Raw genomic sequence first — 19190 nt, 5'->3', positions numbered from 1 at the left:
CCATCAAAACTCTGTTTCATACTCAAGTCTCAAAACCGTGGTCCTTTTTGAAATCAATGCTCGATCAGAATCGGTTATGAGAAGGCTTCTGTTATTCCAAGTTATCATTGCCTTGTGTCAGTTGAAGGGTTTTACGAGTGGAAAAAGGATGGAGCGAAGAAGCAACCATTCTATATACATTTTCAAGATAAATGAACAAAGGATTTCCACTGTTAATGACATGTTCGCGTACAGAGAAGGATTTTAATGAATGTTTGACTCAGTGGAAGGAATCTGGGCTGCAGTTTGATGGTACAGTCTGTGTTTTATCATCTCGTTCAGCACAAGAGGAGCTGATTGAAAGATGTTTTTCGTTTTGCAATGGGAAACTCAATATGTTGATTAATAATGTCGGTACAAATATGAGGATTTCTCATTTCTTATGTCTACCAACTTTGAATCAGCTTATCATATATCTCAGCTGTCACATCCTCTACTAAAAGCATCAAAAAAGGGGAAGCATTGTTTTCATTTCATCGGTTGTTGGTGTTGTAGCTATTCTCTGGTACCATATATGCAGCCAGCAAAGGAGCAATGAGCCAACTCACAAAAAATCTTGCATGTGAGTGGACAAGTGACAACATACGTGTTAACTGTGTGGCACCATGGCATACCAAGACATCACTCGTGGAGAAGCTCTTGGAAGACAAAGAGTTTGTGTTACTTGATCGTACTCCTTTAAAGCGTCTTGCTGAGCCTCATGAAGTTTCATCCCTCGTAGCTTTTCTTTGCCTACCTGCAGCTCTTTATGACACATGGCAAGTTTCTGAAGGAGGAATATTCTTTACATTTACTATTTTGACTACACGTTCCTCTAAGGCGTTGGCGTGGCTTCATGATTGAATGCCTGTTATATTGGGGACAGAGGGCGAAATTGATGCTTGGTGGAATGAGCACGTTTACCCTGAAAAATGCGGGTTGCCTGGAATATGTGAGATTTTTACGGAGTTAGTTCGCCAAACAAGGAAATTCCAAGGGCGCAGAGGATTTTTCGAGTATGAGCATGTATCAGAGCAGGACAGTCTACGAAAGGATTGTTATGTCCCGGTACCAGCATTCAAGAGGAGCCATGAAGGACCCCATGTTCATACAACTAATGAAGTTGCTGTACATTATTGTGAGACAAGATGTCATTCTTGTGGCTAATTTTGCCGACTTCTGATCGATCACCCTGGTTCGCATAACACAGTGCATGGCAATATGAGAAATGCTAAATTCATTTCAGAATCAGAGGAGATTGATATTGTTGACAGAAAGTATGCATGGGGAAAACGGGATTGGCAGAAATGTGCAATATACATTGCAAAAATAAAAAAAACAAGGCAGGGGCCACATTCGTTTGGACCGTGCCCAGAAAACTGCACCAGCAAGTTTTGATGCAACTACTGCAATCTGGAAAATGTTGGTGGTGAATTTGAATGCATTGCCTCCTTAGAGGGCCATGAGAATGAAGTCAAAAGTGTTTCTTGGAGCGCGTCTGGTATGCTACTTGCCACATGTGGTCGTGATAAGTCTGTCTGGATTTGGGATGTTCAACCAGGGAATGAGTTTGAGTGTGTTTCAGTACTGCAAGGTCATACACAGGATGTCAAGATGGTCCAGTGGCACCCTAATCGTGACATTTTGGTCTCTGCTAGTTATGATAATTCTATCAAGGTTTGGGCAGAGGATGGAGATGGTGATGACTGGGCATGCATGCAAACATTGGGAAATTCTGTCAGTGGCCATACATCAACAGTGTGGGCGGTATCTTTTAATTCTTCCGGAGACAGAATGGTCTCCTGCAGCGATGACTTAACGTTGATGGTTTGGGATACAAGCATAAACCCAGCGGAGAGAAGTGGAAATGGTGGGCCCTGGAAACATCTTTGTACCATTTCTGGATATCATGATCGAACAATATTCTCAGTTCACTGGTCAAGGAGCGGCCTTATTGCTAGTGGAGCATCAGATGATTGTATCAGGCTCTTTAGTGAGAGCACTGATGATTCTTAGTTGCTGCAGTTACAATGTTACAAAAAGCACCCTATAAAGACTCAAGTCAGAATTTTCATGTGACTGGGATGCAATAATGAAAATGAAGTTAAATTGGAGCACCTTGCCAAATAGTGGTGACTGGAATGTACTCTTTGAACGGTTTCCTTTCTGCTCTAGTTATGATTTTTTCATTCAAATCCATGTTACAGCTTCAGATGAAGATGATTTTCAGAGTTGGAGAGGGTGGTTTGAATCACGTTTCCGTCATCTTCTCTTGAAGTTTGAAAAGCTTCCAGCATACTGTGATCCAAATCCATACCCATATTTTGACAAGAATCTAAAGGAAGCCACCAACAGGGTAATTTTTCCATAATGACCAATAGCAACAGCTGCAACCAGTGGGTTTGTCTACGATGGCAGTATCCTTCAAATGGTGAACCGTGAAGCCTAGCAAACAGCAGCTATTCAATCTTGTGAGGAATTTAGAGGAAGACTGTGTTTTTTTTTAAATCACACAGCAGTTTCGTAGCGCGCTACGAAACTGCTGTAGGTGATGTTTTCAATGCAGAATAAACAGTTTGACCGGGAATGTTAGAAGAGAGACACCTGTACATCAATACAGCCTACAGCTCATCTGGAGACATGGTGTTTGGTAGCAGCGTTCCATACTTTGAGTTATTAAAGAATTGGGAACATGCTGCTACATTTTCGGAGAATGTTGGAAGACAGGGACCGTGAAAGCAGGGCACACATCTTCACCAACTAATGAGTCATCTGCACAGCTAGAATCCAAGGCAGCTCGTTCAGTGAATCCCTCTCCAATATATTTCGGCCACTACAGAAAGTGTACAGGTGTCAAAGCTCAAGAAAGGCAACATGCACACGAGGAGATGGAGTTAAAGTTTCAATGTAATTAGGACTCTATGTATTTACAGCACAATGCTTTATGTATTTAATAAGTTTGTTTAAAAATAGATAGGGTTAGTTAATGATAGGCCATCGAGCTCCCCTCATGCTGGAGGAGGAGACTCAAGTAGTTTTAGTTTTGTTTTCCTATATATAGGAAAAACTCTGATGTAAGAGGTGTTGGAGATTTATGAAAAAACAGAGTTTTTATCAGCTCATGTAAAAGACTTTGACAGTAATATAAGAATTACTTTTTCTTCCCAAGATTCATCTTGTGTTTAAATGCTCAGAATGTGTGAAGTTTTGTCATTATCCTTTATATATTTTACAGTTCACTAAATGTGCAATCACTCTGAATTCACCTAGTGCTCAGACTTCCTGTGTATATTTTTGAGTTGTGGTTCTTTTTGAGAAATGTTTTGAGTGTTAAACATTATATGCCTTGGCTTCTATGATTGAGTGATTAAAAGTCTACTGCTGAAGTGTATGACTCCATGAGCCCAATGGAAGAAGTGTTGTTTTGTTTTTCCAACCAGCTTTATTTTCATAAAATGTGTAAAGAGTTAGCCATCTTTTTTGTAATTGATTCTTATCAAAAATCTGTGAGAGAGCCCTCTCAGACTAAGGAGGCTAATCCTTAGTCTAAAGCCTGGTTGAAATAGTTACATGAAATCTTGCTAAGTAGCAGCCCTTAGTACCGATTTTGTGATAACATTTTGGTGCGTCTGCCGGAGTCTGATGATTACTCATTCCCGAAAGTTTGAAGCTGAACTTCTGAAGGTAGCAGGAGCTCAGAAGGTTTTCGAGGCTGCAAAACTACCTTGGCGACTCCATTGTTGAAGAATTCGAAAGTCATACATTCATGGTGATTCCACTGGAGGTATGAAGGACCCAGATGCTACCATTCTTACTTCAAGGTATGCATGCATAGATTTTTCAGGAATTCATGGTTTCCCAAATCATTTTCCCAAGGATGCATATTTTCTAAGGAATGGTCCAAAATTCAACGGAGAAGATTTGAGTTTAACCTTGAAGCATATAACAGAATTTTGTCATTTTACTGAGCTTCTTAGAGTTAAACATGAGGATGTTTGCATTATGTTATTCTATGATTCACTTCAAGGGAAATGCAAACAATGGATTGAAAGTTTTCCTATCAAATCCGTTAAGTCATTTCAAGACTTATGGCTTATGTTTTTGGAGGAATGGATAGATAGGTCAGAGGTGGTGGTAGACTCTCCCTCAGTTGAAAGTTTTAAACAATGGAATAATGATCGTAGTAATGGAGAAACAGTTGAAAATTTTTCTTTGTCTTTGTCCTCATATCTAAAATCCCTTGACTGCAAGACAGAAGATAGGATGAGATTTTTTGATGAATTTGCTGAGGACCTTGAAAAAGAAATTGAAGGTTTAGAAGGACAAATTCAGGCATATAGTTTTCATAACCATGATCATTATTTTCAGCAGCTCTCTATGGAAGAACATAAGGAGAGAGTCTTGTTTCCTTTCTCTTTTACACTTGAGGAAATGCACACTGCTGTTGAAGGTCAGTTTGCACAGCCAGAAAGTTACAAGAAAAATCAAGCTGATCATGTATTCTGGGATCCTGTAGCTGATTACATGGAAGAGTTTTACTCTCAAGTTTTTCAGTTTTCCTATAAAGATCAGAGACAAATTCAGTGGCAGCGGTCATCATACTATCATATTGGCTCTGATTTCCGATGCAGTCAAAGGAACCAAGTATCAGATAAAACAGAGGATTGGCTACATTGGAAATTTCATATTGATTGAGCAGAAGGAAGTTGAAATGGTTAGGGTAGGTAGGTAGAGGTAAATGCAAATAAGCTCAAGGTTAACTGAGCATGTTTTTTTTTTAGTAGATGTAGTTTTCTTTCTCCTACAGTCATGCTTGTCAAGCAAATTTCTGTTTGTCACAAATGGATAAGGCACTGGAGCTGCATGTTCTTAGTGCACCACAAGGGCACACTATCCCAAGTGGAGCCGCTGTTATCACTGAAAAGTCTGTTGCCAAAAAAATTTTAGCCTAGCTTAAAGTCAGGGTGTTTTCGCAGCGCATAAATCCGTTAGCAGTTTCGCAGCGCCATCTGTTTTAGTGATTTCGTAGCGAAAACACTGACCTTGCACTGGCTGCGCTGCGAAATTGGGAAATGACAGATATTTAAAGTGAATTGATGGAAACACTGCAGGAAACGAGGTTTGTCAAGTTGTTATATGTGGGCTTGTACTCCATTAAAGGGGAACATTCCAGTGGTAATTTTGCTTTGCGCTCACAGCTGTTGTGGCAGGTTCTCATGATCACCAACGAAGGTCCATCAAAACTCTGTTTCATACTCAAGTCTCAAAACCATGGTCCTTTTTGAAATCAATGCTCGATCAGAATCGGTTATGAGAAGGCTTCTGTTATTTCAAGCTATCATTGCCTTGTGTCAGTTGAAGGGTTTTACGAGTGGAAAAAGGATGGAGCGAAGAAGCAACCATTCTATATACATTTTCAAGATAAATGAACAAAGGATTTCCACTGTTAATGACATGTTCGCGTACAGAGAAGGATTTTAATGAATGTTTGACTCAGTGGAAGGAATCTGGGCTGCAGTTTGATGGTACAGTCTGTGTTTTATCATCTCGTTCAGCACAAGAGGAGCTGATTGAAAGATGTTTTTCGTTTTGCAATGGGAAACTCAATATGTTGATTAATAATGTCGGTACAAATATGAGGATTTCTCATTTCTTATGTCTACCAACTTTGAATCAGCTTATCATATATCTCAGCTGTCACATCCTCTACTAAAAGCATCAAAAAAGGGGAAGCATTGTTTTCATTTCATCGGTTGTTGGTGTTGTAGCTATTCTCTGGTACCATATATGCAGCCAGCAAAGGAGCAATGAGCCAACTCACAAAAAATCTTGCATGTGAGTGGACAAGTGACAACATACGTGTTAACTGTGTGGCACCATGGCATACCAAGACATCACTCGTGGAGAAGCTCTTGGAAGACAAAGAGTTTGTGTTACTTGATCGTACTCCTTTAAAGCGTCTTGCTGAGCCTCATGAAGTTTCATCCCTCGTAGCTTTTCTTTGCCTACCTGCAGCTCTTTATGACACATGGCAAGTTTCTGAAGGAGGAATATTCTTTACATTTACTATTTTGACTACACGTTCCTCTAAGGCGTTGGCGTGGCTTCATGATTGAATGCCTGTTATATTGGGGACAGAGGGCGAAATTGATGCTTGGTGGAATGAGCACGTTTACCCTGAAAAATGCGGGTTGCCTGGAATATGTGAGATTTTTACGGAGTTAGTTCGCCAAACAAGGAAATTCCAAGGGCGCAGAGGATTTTTCGAGTATGAGCATGTATCAGAGCAGGACAGTCTACGAAAGGATTGTTGTGTCCCGGTACCAGCATTCAAGAGGAGCCATGAAGGACCCCATGTTCATACAACTATGAAGTTGCTGTACATTATTGTGAGACAAGATGTCATTCTTGTGGCTAATTTTGCCGACTTCTGATCGATCACCCTGGTTCGCATAACACAGTGCATGGCAATATGAGAAATGCTAAATTCATTTCAGAATCAGAGGAGATTGATATTGTTGACAGAAAGTATGCATGGGGAAAACGGGATTGGCAGAAATGTGCAATATACATTGCAAAAATAAAAAAAAACAAGGCAGGGGCCACATTCGTTTGGACCGTGCCCAGAAAACTGCACCAGCAAGTTTTGATGCAACTACTGCAATCTGGAAAATGTTGGTGGTGAATTTGAATGCATTGCCTCCTTAGAGGGCCATGAGAATGAAGTCAAAAGTGTTTCTTGGAGCGCGTCTGGTATGCTACTTGCCACATGTGGTCGTGATAAGTCTGTCTGGATTTGGGATGTTCAACCAGGGAATGAGTTTGAGTGTGTTTCAGTACTGCAAGGTCATACACAGGATGTCAAGATGGTCCAGTGGCACCCTAATCGTGACATTTTGGTCTCTGCTAGTTATGATAATTCTATCAAGGTTTGGGCAGAGGATGGAGATGGTGATGACTGGGCATGCATGCAAACATTGGGAAATTCTGTCAGTGGCCATACATCAACAGTGTGGGCGGTATCTTTTAATTCTTCCGGAGACAGAATGGTCTCCTGCAGCGATGACTTAACGTTGATGGTTTGGGATACAAGCATAAACCCAGCGGAGAGAAGTGGAAATGGTGGGCCCTGGAAACATCTTTGTACCATTTCTGGATATCATGATCGAACAATATTCTCAGTTCACTGGTCAAGGAGCGGTCTTATTGCTAGTGGAGCATCCGATGATTGTATCAGGCTCTTTAGTGAGAGCACTGATGATTCTTAGTTGCTGCAGTTACAATGTTACAAAAAGCACCCTATAAAGACTCAAGTCAGAATTTTCATGTGACTGGGATGCAATAATGAAAATGAAGTTAAATTGGAGCACCTTGCCAAATAGTGGTGACTGGAATGTACTCTTTGAACGGTTTCCTTTCTGCTCTAGTTATGATTTTTTCATTCAAATCCATGTTACAGCTTCAGATGAAGATGATTTTCAGAGTTGGAGAGGGTGGTTTGAATCACGTTTCCGTCATCTTCTCTTGAAGTTTGAAAAGCTTCCAGCATACTGTGATCCAAATCCATACCCATATTTTGACAAGAATCTAAAGGAAGCCACCAACAGGGTAATTTTTCCATAATGACCAATAGCAACAGCTGCAACCAGTGGGTTTGTCTACGATGGCAGTATCCTTCAAATGGTGAACCGTGAAGCCTAGCAAACAAAAGCTATTCAATCTTGTGAGGAATTTAGAGGAAGACTGTGTTTTTTTTAAATCACACAGCAGTTTCGTAGCGCGCTACGAAACTGCTGTAAGTGATGTTTTTCAATGCAGAATAAACAGTTTGACCGGGTATGTTAGAAGAGAGACACTTGTACATCAATACAGCCTACAGCTCATCTGGAGACATGGTGTTTGGTAGTAGCGTTCCATACTTTGAGTTATTAAAGAATTGGGAACATGCTGCTACATTTTCGGAGAATGTTGGAAGACAGGGACCGTGAAAACAGGGCACACATCTTCACCAACTAATGAGTCATCTGCATAGCTAGAATCCAAGGCAGCTCGTTCAGTGAATCCCTCTCCAATATATTTCGGCCACTACAGAAAATGTACAGGTGTCAAAGCTCAAGAAAGGCAACATGCACACGAGGAGATGGAGTTAAAGTTTCAATGTAATTAGGACTCTATGTATTTACAGCACAATGCTTTATGTATTTAATAAGTTTGTTTAAAAATAGATAGGGTTAGTTAATGATAGGCATCGAGCTCCCCTCATGCTGGAGGAGGAGACTCAAGTAGTTTGAGTTTTGTTTTCCTATATATAGGAGAAACTCTGATGTAAGAGGGGTTGGAGATTTATGAAAAAACGGAGTTTTTATCAGCTTGTGTAAGAAGACTTTTGACAGTAATATAAGAATTACTTTTTCTTCCCAAGATTCATCAAGTGTTTAAATGCTCAGAATGTGTGAAGTTTTGTCATTATCCTTTATATATTTTACAGCTCACTAAATGTGCAATCACTCTGAATTCACCTAGTGCTCAGACTTCCTATGTATATTTATGAGTTGTGGTTTTTTTTGAGAAATGTTTTGAGTGTTAAACATTATATGCCTTGGCTTCTATGATTGAGTGATTAAAAGTCTACTGCTGAAGTGTATGACTCCATGAGCCCAATGGAAGAAGTGTTGTTTTGTTTTTCCAACCAGCTTTATTTTCATAAAATGTGTAAAGAGTTAGCCATCTGTTTTTGTAATTGATTCTTATCAGAAGTCTGTGAGAGAGCCCTCTCTGACTAAGGAGGCTAATCCTTAGTCTAAAGTCTGGTTGAAATAGTTACATGAAATCTTGCTAGGTAGCAGCCCTTAGTACTGATTTTGTGATAACATTTTGGTGCGTCTGCCGGGAGTCTGATGATTACTCATTCCCGAAAGTTTGAAGCTGAACTTCTGAAGGTAGCAGGAGCTCAGAAGGTTTTCGAGGCTGCAAAACTACCTTGGTGACTCCATTGTTGAAGAATTCGAAAGGCATACATTCATGGTGATTCCACTGGAGGTATGAAGGACCCAGATGCTACCATTCTTACTTCAAGGTATGCATGCATAGATTTTTCAGGAATTCATGGTTTCCCAAATCATTTTCCCAAGGATGCATATTTTCTAAGGAATGGTCCAAAATTCAACGGAGAAGATTTGAGTTTAACCTTGAAGCATATAACAGAATTTTGTCATTTTACTGAGCTTCTTAGAGTTAAACATGAGGATGTTTGCATTATGTTATTCTATGATTCACTTCAAGGGAAATGCAAACAATGGATTGAAAGTTTTCCTATCAAATCCGTTAAGTCATTTCAAGACTTATGGCTTATGTTTCTGGAGGAATGGATAGATAGGTCAGAGGTGGTGGTAGACTCTCCCTCAGTTGAAAGTTTTAAACAATGGAATAATGATCGTAGTAATGGAGAAACAATTGAAAATTTTTCTTTGTCTTTGTCCTCATATCTAAAATCCCTTGACTGCAAGACAGAAGATAGGATGAGATTTTTTGATGAATTTGCTGAGGACCTTGAAAAAGAAATTGAAGGTTTAGAAGGACAAATTCAGGCATATAGTTTTCATAACCATGATCATTATTTTCAGCAGCTCTCTATGGAAGAACATAAGGAGAGAGTCTTGTTTCCTTTCTCTTTTACACTTGAGGAAATGCACACTGTTGTTGAAGGTCAGTTTGCACAGCCAGAAAGTTACAAGAAAAATCAAGCTGATCATGTATTCTGGGATCCTGTAGCTGATTACATGGAAGAGTTTTACTCTCAAGTTTTTCAGTTTTCCTATAAAGATCAGAGACAAATTCAGTGGCAGTGGTCATCATACTATCATATTGGCTCTGATTTCCGATGCAGTCAAAGGAACCAAGTATCAGATAAAACAAAGGATTGGCTACATTGGAAATTTCATATTGATTGAGCAGAAGGAAGTTGAAATGGTTAGGGTAGGTAGGTAGAGGTAAATGCAAATAAGCTCAAGGTTAACTGAGCATGTTTTTTTTTTAGTAGATGTAGTTTTCTTTCTCCTACAGTCATGCTTGTCAAGCAAGTTTCTATTTGTCACAAATGGATAAGGCACTGGAGCTGCATGTTCTTAGTGCACCACAAGGGCACACTATCCCAAGTGGAGCCACTGTTATCACTGAAAAGTCTGTTGCCAAAAAATTTTTAGCCTAGCTTAAAGTCAGGGTGTTTTCGCAGCGCATAAATCCGTTAGCAGTTTCGTAGCACCATCTGTTTTAGTGATTTCGTAGCGAAAACACTGACCTTGCACTGGCTGCGCTGCGAAATTGGGAAATGACAGATATTTAAAGTGAATTGATGGAAACACTGTAGGAAACGAGGTTTGTCAAGCAGTTATATGTGGGCTTGTACTCCATTAAAGGGGAACATTCCAGTGGTAATTTTGCTTTGCGCTCACAGCTGTTGTGGCAGGTTCTCATGATCACCAACGAAGGTCCATCAAAACTCTGTTTCATACTCAAGTCTCAAAACCGTGGTCCTTTTTGAAATCAATGCTCGATCAGAATCGGTTATGAGAAGGCTTCTGTTATTTCAAGCTATCATTGCCTTGTGTCAGTTGAAGGGTTTTACGAGTGGAAAAAGGATGGAGCGAAGAAGCAACCATTCTATATACATTTTCAAGATAAATGAACAAAGGATTTCCACTGTTAATGACATGTTCGCGTACAGAGAAGGATTTTAATGAATTTTTGACTCAGTGGAAGGAATCTGGGCTGCAGTTTGATGGTACAGTCTGTGTTTTATCATCTCGTTCAGCACAAGAGGAGCTGATTGAAAGATGTTTTTTGTTTTGCAATGGGAAACTCAATATGTTGATTAATAATGTCGGTACAAATATGAGGATTTCTCATTTCTTATGTCTACCAACTTTGAATCAGCTTATCATATATCTCAGCTATCACATCCTCTACTAAAAGCATCAAAAAAGGGGAAGCATTGTTTTCATTTCATCGATTGTTGGTGTTGTAGCTATTCTCTGGTACCATATATGCAGCTAGCAAAGGAGCAATGAGCCAACTCACAAAAAATCTTGCATGTGAGTGGACAAGTGACAACATACGTGTTAACTGTGTGGCACCATGGCATACCAAGACATCACCCGTGGAGAAGCTCTTGGAAGACAAAGAGTTTGTGTTACTTGATCGTACTCCTTTAAAGCGTCTTGCTGAGCCTCATGAAGTTTCATCCCTCGTAGCTTTTCTTTGCCTACCTGCAGCTCTTTATGACACATGGCAAGTTTCTGAAGGAGGAATATTCTTTACATTTACTATTTTGACTACACGTTCCTCTAAGGCGTTGGCGTGGCTTCATGATTGAATGCCTGTTATATTGGGGACAGAGGGCGAAATTGATGCTTGGTGGAATGAGCACGTTTACCCTGAAAAATGCGGGTTGCCTGGAATATGTGAGATTTTTACGGAGTTAGTTCGCCAAACAAGGAAATTCCAAGGGCGCAGAGGATTTTTCAAGTATGAGCATGTATCAGAGCAGGACAGTCTACGAAAGGATTGTTATGTCCCGGTACCAGCATTCAAGAGGAGCCATGAAGGACCCCATGTTCATACAACTAATGAAGTTGCTGTACATTATTGTGAGACAAGATGTCATTCTTGTGGCTAATTTTGCCGACTTCTGATCGATCACCCTGGTTCGCATAACACAGTGCATGGCAATATGAGAAATGCTAAATTCATTTCAGAATCAGAGGAGATTGATATTGTTGACAGAAAGTATGCATGGGGAAAACGGGATTGGCAGAAATGTGCAATATACCTTGCAAAAATAAAAAAAACAAGGCAGGGGCCACATTCGTTTGGACCGTGCCCAGAAAACTGCACCAGCAAGTTTTGATGCAACTACTGCAATCTGGAAAATGTTGGTGGTGAATTTGAATGCATTGCCTCCTTGGAGGGCCATGAGAATGAAGTCAAAAGTGTTTCTTGGAGCGCGTCTGGTATGCTACTTGCCACATGTGGTCGTGATAAGTCTGTCTGGATTTGGGATGTTCAACCAGGGAATGAGTTTGAGTGTGTTTCAGTACTGCAAGGTCATACACAGGATGTCAAGATGGTCCAGTGGCACCCTAATCGTGACATTTTGGTCTCTGCTAGTTATGATAATTCTATCAAGGTTTGGGCAGAGGATGGAGATGGTGATGACTGGGCATGCATGCAAACATTGGGAAATTCTGTCAGTGGCCATACATCAACAGTGTGGGTGGTATCTTTTAATTCTTCCGGAGACAGAATGGTCTCCTGCAGCGATGACTTAACGTTGATGGTTTGGGATACAAGCATAAACCCAGCGGAGAGAAGTGGAAATGGTGGGCCCTGGAAACATCTTTGTACCATTTCTGGATATCATGATCGAACAAGATTCTCAGTTCACTGGTCAAGGAGCGGCCTTATTTCTAGTGGAGCATCCGATGATTGTATCAGGCTCTTTAGTGAGAGCACTGATGATTCTTAGTTGCTGCAGTTACAATGTTACAAAAAGCGCCCTATAAAGACTCAAGTCAGAATTTTCATGTGACTGGGATGCAATAATGAAAATGAAGTTAAATTGGAGCACCTTGCCAAATAGTGGTGACTGGAATGTACTCTTTGAACGGTTTCCTTTCTGCTCTAGTTATGATTTTTTCATTCAAATCCATGTTACAGCCTCAGATGAAGATGATTTTCAGAGTTGGAGAGGGTGGTTTGAATCACGTTTCCGTCATCTTCTCTTGAAGTTTGAAAAGCTTCCAGCATACTGTGATCCAAATCCATACCCATATTTTGACAAGAATCTAAAGGAAGCCACCAACAGGGTAATTTTTCCATAATGACCAATAGCAACAGCTGCAACCAGTGGGTTTGTCTACGATGGCAGTATCCTTCAAATGGTGAACCGTGAAGCCTAGAAAACAGCAGCTATTCAATCTTGTGAGGAATTTAGAGGAAGACTGTGTTTTTTTTGAATCACACAGCAGTTTCGTAGCGCGCTACGAAACTGCTGTAAGTGATGTTTTTCAATGCAGAATAAACAGTTTGACCGGGAATGTTAGAAGAGAGACACTTGTACATCAATACAGCCTACAGCTCATCTGGAGACATGGTGTTTGGTAGCAGCGTTCCATACTTTGAGTTATTAAAGAATTGGGAACATGCTGCTACATTTTCGGAGAATGTTGGAAGACAGGGACCGTGAAAACAGGGCACACATCTTCACCAACTAATGAGTCATCTGCACAGCTAGAATCCAAGGCAGCTCGTTCAGTGAATCCCTCTCCAATATATTTCGGCCACTACAGAAAATGTACAGGTGTCAAAGCTCAAGAAAGGCAACATGCACACGAGGAGATGGAGTTAAAGTTTCAATGTAATTAGGACTCTATGTATTTACAGCACAATGCTTTATGTATTTAATAAGTTTGTTTAAAAATAGATAGGGTTAGTTAATGATAGGCCATCGAGCTCCCCTCATGCTGGAGGAGGAGACTCAAGTAGTTTGAGTTTTGTTTTCCTATATATAGGAGAAACTCTGATGTAAGAGGGGTTGGAGATTTATGAAAAAACGGAGTTTTTATCAGCTTGTGTAAGAAGACTTTTGACAGTAATATAAGAATTACTTTTTCTTCCCAAGATTCATCAAGTGTTTAAATGCTCAGAATGTGTGAAGTTTTGTCATTATCCTTTATATATTTTACAGCTCACTAAATGTGCAATCACTCTGAATTCACCTAGTGCTCAGACTTCCTGTGTATATTTATGAGTTGTGGTTCTTTTTGAGAAATGTTTTGAGTGTTAAACATTATATGCCTTGGCTTCTATGATTGAGTGATTAAAAGTCTACTGCTGAAGTGTATGACTCCATGAGCCCAATGGAAGAAGTGTTGTTTTGTTTTTCCAACCAGCTTTATTTTCATAAAATGTGTAAAGAGTTAGCCATCTGTTTTTGTAATTGATTCTTATCAGAAGTCTGTGAGAGAGCCCTCTCTGACTAAGGAGGCTAATCCTTAGTCTAAAGTCTGGTTGAAATAGTTACATGAAATCTTGCTAGGTAGCAGCCCTTAGTACTGATTTTGTGATAACAGGGGTAATGAATATTCCATTTAAAATAAATTTTTAAACGCTTTGACACAACTTGTTTTTTCAGTTTTAAAGAGTCGAGAAAAAACAAAAGATGACTGTAGTCTCCTTCGACTTTTAATGAGCCTGAAGTGACAAGTGCTCAGATGGACCTTTTCCGTTAAAGAGTTTGAAAAGGAACGAAATGGACTGCTCTGAAGATCTAGGCAGAGGGAGTACCAAACAAATCACAAAACTGCAGAATACTTTTTACGGTACGACAGTCAATCTTCCCGAATGCTGTGTTCAGTGCCTTGCCATCGATAGGGTGGCAGACACGGCTTCCTATGGATAAAGGATTTAAGCCTATAGGGGTCTCCCAAAATATACTCGACGGTACGTGGGAGCACAAGTCCGTACTGGCACTTATCGTCTCAAAGTGGAGGAATCACCCAACCATCAGTGAGGAAAACAGTTACCAGTCTTTACGACGCCGGAATACGTCTCTAGCCTAGACCTCTAAATGTTGTGCGTTAAGTTCCAAAGCATTGTTAGATTCATTGAATTTATTTTAAGTTGATCTTTCTTATGAAGTTTGCCTTTTGGGTTCACCACGAGATGTAGATGTAATTCCTAAAATGCAATCTAAAGATGATAAGCAAACTTTTATCTCTTTTCAGCAATGAAAATCCTAGCTACTAGGGGAAAAGAAAGACACAATCTTTTCACAAAGAACAAAGAGCACATTGTAAATGCACTTTCCTAAATCAAGCCAAACAAACTGTCAATATGCAAATGCACATGTGCATGTATTTGTTTTTGACTTTCTTAGTATTGATGCTAAAAACAAAGTTGATGTACAAATCTGAATTTGCTTTCAAGCGACAAACACAAACAAGCTTCTTTTCGAAATCAAAAGATAGGGACAATTACTACACTTTAAGATTTTGAAATAAATACTCATTTTTGACACTAGAAGGTCACAAATTCAGACCAAAGGCAAAAGTACAAGTATAATCGACCTTCGATAGCAATCAAACTTTATCCTATGATCGAAATCGACACTTGCGACAGATCTAAAACAAAGGACGACAGTACGACTATTCTACTTTTGCAATGGAAAACTGTAAACAACTCAACAAACACACAAAAACATCTATAGTTCTTTTGTACAAAGGAGGCGGAATAACAGCAAGGAAAAGGGGTTTTTAAACAGACACATATACTGATCACAGGCTGCAAAAATTAGAGACAAAACTGGAAAGAATGAAGCACAAGAACCTCAGCTGCACAGGGCTAGTCTAATCAGCGCACCTGTAGCACAGAGAAACTGGATTGCAGCACAGGTTGCCCTTTCGGGAACTGCGCTGAAATGCAGGAACTCTTAACAGTACCTACGCTGGGCCAGAAACAAGAATCTGTCTGAGTTCTGGGTCACGGTTGCAGTTAAGTCTTTGGTTTTTTGGCCGAGTAAAAGCAATCAGTAATGCACAATCAGGGGGTAGATCTATGGAGGGTCTAAGAGCTATCACAAAGGGAAATCAGATCATTTGTGAATCAGCTGCTCAAATCATAAATAGATCCAGTGAATGGATTGAAGCAGCAGATGTATACTTTGCATTCGCTATGGCAAATGCAGTTCGAATGCTACTTATAAGTTTATGAAAGAAACAACAAAAAGATACACAAACAAACTAATTAGACAATCGTCCCCAGTGGAGTCGCCATTTTGTTACCGGGAAAAGTGTCTATTTAGAACTGCTCTATCCCACTAAGGTGTGACACCTACCTTAGAAACAAACAAAGAAAACTACTTTTGTATTTCCTTTATGAATTAACGATAGAGGGGGATAGAAAGAACCGACCTGTGTCTTGCGCTAATCCTTTGATCCAATCCCTCTCTTCTTTGACAGCTTCCAGCTACCTGCTCCCTTACTTGCCTAGCTTCACCAAGTTCCTGTAAGATCACAGAAGAAGAAAACTATACAAAGACATGGATCTATATTCATAAACAGCTTAGGATCAGATTTAAGCTAAACATAAAAATGTAACAAGCATCAATGATACACAAGCATGTAGGAGAAACTCAAATAGTTTTTATTGATATACAAGAAGATCCAGGAGGAGTTACAACTGATGATTCCTAACCCAGCATCAACCTACCAGCAAAGAAGCCCCTTCTTCACCTCCAACAAAGCATAAATCACCCAATACTCTGATATCTATCTCAAAACCAACAACAATTCCTTGCAATGTACAAAATTCTAGCCTCTAGATCTCTGGGATGAGGGATCCATATATAGATGTATGCAAGGAGGATGAGTCAGCTTATGATTTGATTAGTGTCTTCTCTCTGTCAGTTCTTGCTTCCACTTGGAGACTGAGAGCCTCTTACTCATCCTTGGTTGAATTTAGTGAGGCAAGTGTCATAGGAGAAGATTCTGGAAGCTTCCATTGTCTTTCCACCTCGCGGAATGGCACTGCCATTTGTCATTTCCCACTCAACGCACCCTGATAGTGCATTTAGGTGCGTTGCAATGCACCCAGCTAGTGTATTTAGGTGCTATGCAACGTAGCTAGCCAGTGGAGCAGCTGAAATGATCCTGTTTTGACTTATTCTGAGCAATTTCTGGTGGAGAACTTTTGGGAGAAGCTGTAATTTGTTGACCTTGTTCCTTTAGGGGTTGGAACAACACTTTTAGGGACTTAGGAGCCCTTGGTTTATGGACATTTCATGCTTGGAGCTGCAAGGAACAAAAATGTTTATAATAGTTGCCCCCTAAAGTATGAAGCCGTTAATCGGGTGAAATGCTTTATTATGAGGATCCGAAGTTCTTTCAATGCTGGGAGGAGACCTGTAATAAGATACAATACAATACATTATCTTCATACTGTTTTTCATGATCTAGATGAGGCGGGCATTACCATGCTCAACTTTATAAATTCATTTTCATGTACATAGGACATACAATCGTCTGAGTGTAGACTAATGATTCTGATAGAGCCATCATCCTTTTGGTAGGATGATTATCTGTGCTGCAATGTTGTACATTTTAATGTCTTTATTTTCCTGAATATATATCACAGCCCGGATGGATGAAACTAGATCCAGGGTCTTCAATATCGTCCGATCTTCACTCGAAGTACAAGTCGATCCATGTGAGAAATGTTCTGAAGTCGAACATGGAAAGACATCGCTTGATTACCAGTCAATGATGTAAACTGTTAACAAGCGCGAGAGGAATCACCGATAATGATAATGACCCTCAAGGTACTATAGTACAATTCACGTGGTGTGAATAAAGGACTTGGCATCGAACACCACGCAAAATCTTTCGGTCGAAGGCCATTGATGTAAACCTTTCGCTAGAAGTGAGAAACTTGCCATTAAGGCATGCAAGCTTCAAAGTACTGAACAGGGTGTTCCTAGACCAACTTCTTGGATAATGAGCTGATGTCGACAAGAAGTGATCCGTCAAAGGAGGGCCTTAATGAATCCCACATCAATGACACGGAACGGAGCAAATGATTTTGATGGAGGTGAAAACAATCTGATGATATACGGTTCAGGATGGCAGTCATGAAAGAATGAAGTATAATGTATGGTAGTGGGTGGGACACAGGTGACTTCTCTAAATGACTTCTCTTGAACATGTCGGCGACACTTATGTGATGGATTGGTAACATTAACCCCAAATGTGGATGTTATGGCGTGACCATGGTGATGTGACTGGTGAATGAAACAACCCAACCCGACTAGGACACGGAGTGGAAGTGTCATGTTCAAGAGCGACTTGCTACCAATAAAGATTCTTTGAGTTTTCTTCCCAATTTTTCCCCAGTCATTGCTGACCAGTACCTCTTTATTTTTGTCAAGCTTGAGGAGGATAACATATGCTTGTTCTATAATTTTCCCTTTGGGCAAATCCATCGCTATGTTTTAACGAGCCTAGCGATAGTGAAACTCGTTCTCGTCTAAAGACAAGTTTGTCGCTATTAATCTTTTTAACGAGTTTAACGACAAAGATAACTCGGTACTTTTCATTTTTAGAGAGTCTGAAAAGATAACTCCAAAATTCCTTTTTCGTCATCTAATCCCTTAAGTCCGAAAAAGTATAAAACAATACAGAAGGGATGAATTTTCGATAGTTTTAACGAGCGGAACAAAACAAGCACTCGATCTTTTTGTGTAATAATCCCTCAGGTCCAAAAAGATTAAAATCTAGCGGAGGGATAGCACTTCCTGTCACTTTAACGAGCTGGAGAGGCCAATGTTTCGACAATCTTTTCATATTTGACGAGTCAGTTGAAAAGAGCTTAAAAGAGACTCGTCTTTTGAGGAACGAGTGATAAAATGGGTAGCAGTTGATTCCAGGTAAGGTTTGGAATTTTCCAATCACGGCAGTGTCACAAGGATGGCTAGTGAATTTTCCAATCACGGCAGTGTCACAAGGATGGCTAGTGAAATCACGGTGCAAACACGACCAAGGCTTTAATGGCTGAAGTACTACATTCACGGTGGTTATTTACCAGGGAATAGTTCATTTTTTAACGAGCTTAAACGCGGGTGGAAACATTTGCTCGATCCGGGTTTATTTTTTAACGAGCTTGAACCTCGTGGTAACACTGCTCGATTAATCCAGTCATATGATAAGAATTTCTCATATAAAAACGGCAATTTTTAGAGTTTTGCCCCACATCCTTTCTTTATGCAAGTTAGGAGATGACCAATCCTACGAGTTTAAAGGGTTAGAGGTCCTAAAAATTTAAAAAAATAAATAGTCGCTCTTTGCTTGCACTCCAAAAGGTTTGCATGCCCCCAGGTATAAAACAGAGTTTCAAGGTTACCTCTACTTCTCTCCGTCAAAACACTTGTTTTGACGAGAGAGGCCTACCTCTTACAGGTTATCCAAAGATTGTTCTATTCGCGGCGCAAACAAAACACTTCTTCGGTGATGTCTATCGAAACAAACAAAGGTGAGCGACGATGCCCGCCAACTCACATAACTTTGACAAGAGAATCTTGTTCTAGAATAACCCTCTTCCAATCACGGACGGGGTATAGACTA

At 40.0% G+C, this 19190-nt stretch overlaps 5 pseudogenes; all 5 read left to right on the top strand.

Annotated features, from left to right (window-relative positions):
• The first annotated feature begins 215 nt into the window (after positions 1–215).
• LOC149173577 (tropinone reductase homolog At5g06060 pseudogene) lies at positions 216–2355 on the top strand (annotated as a pseudogene).
• Positions 883–2034, top strand: LOC149173578 (protein CIA1 pseudogene; annotated as a pseudogene).
• Positions 2356–5467: 3112 nt separating the features above from the next.
• LOC149173575 (tropinone reductase homolog At5g06060 pseudogene) lies at positions 5468–7607 on the top strand (annotated as a pseudogene).
• On the top strand, positions 6678–7286 carry LOC149173576 (protein CIA1 pseudogene; annotated as a pseudogene).
• Positions 7608–11389: 3782 nt separating the features above from the next.
• Positions 11390–12541, top strand: LOC149173574 (protein CIA1 pseudogene; annotated as a pseudogene).
• Positions 12542–19190: the final 6649 nt, after the last annotated feature.

The sequence above is a fragment of the Pinus tabuliformis genome, chromosome 4_2 (genome assembly GCF_031772625.1).
Source record: "Pinus tabuliformis cultivar Carrire ecotype Pingquan chromosome 4_2, CPIR1, whole genome shotgun sequence".
NCBI lineage: Eukaryota > Viridiplantae > Streptophyta > Pinopsida > Pinales > Pinaceae > Pinus > Pinus tabuliformis.
Note: the sequence above shows the minus strand (reverse complement) of the source record. Positions and strands in the feature narration are given on the sequence as shown.